This window comes from Vigna radiata, chromosome 6, assembly GCF_000741045.1.
Source record: "Vigna radiata var. radiata cultivar VC1973A chromosome 6, Vradiata_ver6, whole genome shotgun sequence".
NCBI classification, from domain to species: domain Eukaryota; kingdom Viridiplantae; phylum Streptophyta; class Magnoliopsida; order Fabales; family Fabaceae; genus Vigna; species Vigna radiata.
In genome coordinates, this window is record NC_028356.1 from 19,633,636 (window position 1) to 19,636,084 (window position 2,449).

At 37.6% G+C, this 2,449-nt stretch overlaps 1 pseudogene; it reads right to left on the reverse strand.

Moving 5' to 3' along the window:
* Positions 1–681: 681 nt before the first annotated feature.
* LOC106764491 lies at positions 682–1,418 on the reverse strand (annotated as a pseudogene).
* Between the last annotated feature and the right edge of the window lie 1,031 nt (positions 1,419–2,449).

The window sequence follows — 2,449 nt, forward strand, 5'->3', positions numbered from 1 at the left end:
TTCCGCATATCAATAGATAGCGCTTATTGTAGAAAGCGCTATCTATTGAGCGCTATCTATTCTCCATTTTGTAGTAGTGTGACAGGGTATAACAAACATTTGATATTAGTGACAAAAACAACAATCGATTAACAACAAATTTGCTATAAAATATAGTCGACTATTGGCTAGTGATTAGAAAACAGATTGCTATGTGAAGGATTAGTTTCACATTCATGATAAAAACATTGTTAGAGATTAGTAAGAATAATTGTTGGGTTCGTGAAAAGAAACAGAAAAACCCAGAAAAAATCCAAAGAAGAAGAACAAGAAAGAACACAAAAAGTTTGTAATCTGAATATTATTGTGATTGTAAAATTACTCTGAAAATGTGAGTTGGCTACAATATATAGTCAACTTACGCCACAACGCACAGAGAATGACTGAACGGTCAAAGCAAAAGACCGGATGGTCTAAGAGAAACAAAAAACCGAACAAAAGGTCAAAAAAACCAAACCAAGGAACTGTACAGTTAAACAAGCCACAAGGACCGTTCGGACCACAAACATAAAACCGAAAGGTGAAGTCTAAACAAGAGTAATGTTGGGAGAATTATCTAAGGGTTCATCCTAACAAACATTAGTTATAATTATATGATAACATTTATTTATAGTGGAGTTCATGTTTAAGTTATAATGGGTGGGTACGTAACATGAATTACATTGCATAGTAAAAGTATGTTGAAAAGTGGTATTCTGAGATGGAAAGAAGATTAAAGAGCATCATTGATAGGCTTGAATTCGACCAATTGAGTGGAGTTGATCCATGACCTCTCCCACACCTTCGCTTCATACACATTTTTATTCTCACTATCTTTTGCTTCCAAAGTTAGGTAGTATAAGAACCCTTCCACTATCTGTTCCTTTGCATCAATCACCCTCACAAACTCCAAATTCGCATTCTGCGTCACCAACAAAATCAATCATGGAATAATGCTTCCCTACTGAAATCAAGAAAAAGGAAGAACAATATAATAAAAGAGAACCTCGTTTTTGTTGTATTCATCAACGGCAAAGCGACCGAGATTCTCGATGTGAGGGGTGTCGGGAGGAACATCGTTGACTCCACCTTCGGTTACTTCTTTGGTTGAAACGTCGACGAGTTTGAATTCCAGCACCTCCTTAGAGTTCAACCATTCTCTCACCCACACTTTGGTTTCATACACGTTTTTGGTTTCACCATCTTTGGCCTCCAAGGTTATGTAATACAACACCCCCACTCACCACCTGCTGCTTTGCACTTATCACTGTCACAAACTCCAAAAGTGCGTTATGCTTATTGTTGTAATCGTGAACGGCAAAGCAAGCCAGATCTTTGATTTCCACGCTGTTGGTAGGCACATCAGTGATGCCACCAGTAATTACTTTTGCTGTTGTCATATTTTTCTGTAAGGATCGTAACAAATGTGTTTTATTGAGTTAGAAAGAGTAACCAGCGTACAATATATAGAATATACAGAATACCTAGATTCTATAATTAAGAAAAGGATATATCAATTATTCAAGACAAAATCAATTATGCAGAAACTAAATAAGGTAAACTATAATATTCAAGACAGAATCAATTATGCAAAAACAAAATAAGGTAAACTATAATCAAATATATTATTTCCTATCATTCCCTCAAGCAAAGCGTGAGATTTGGTCCAACGTGAAGCTTGGCTCTGAAGAACTGGAACAATGGTTGAGGCAGACTTTTAGTAAATATGTCTGCTAGCTGGAGATCAGAAGGAATGAATTAAGTGATGAGTTTGTTAGATAGAACAAGCTCTCAAACAAAGTGATAATCAATATCAATATGTTTAGTGTGTTTGTGAGCCACCGGATTTTGGGAGAGGAATATAGCACTCTTGTTGTCACAAAGAAGAGTTGGCGTTTGATAGGAAATATGCAGATCATGTAGAAGATGAGTAATCCATATTAGTTCAGTTGCTGCATTAGCCATGACTCTATATTCTGATTCACAACTTGATCGAGCTACGGTTGGTTGTTTCTTAGCACTCCATGAGACGAGATTTCTGCCTAACAAGATAAAATAACCATAGGTTGATTGCCTAGTCTCAATACATCGAGCCCAATCTCCATCCGAGTATCCAAGAACAGTAAGCGAAGCTCCACGGGTGAAGGATAGGCCATAGGACATGGTGCCCTTGACATATCGAAGGATGCGTTTAATTGCTTGAAAGTGATCATTTGTTGGAGCTTGAAGAAACTGTCTAACCAAATTTACCGCGTAGGACAAGTCAGGATGAGTTATAGTGAGATACTGGAGTGCACCAACGAGAGAGCGATATTGAGTAGGATCAGAGAATGGATCTCTTGTGGTTGTCAGTTGAATATCAGGTTGGAGCGGTGTGGCTGTCGGTTTTGCATCCAACATCTGGGCCCTAGATAAAATGTCTTGAGCGTAT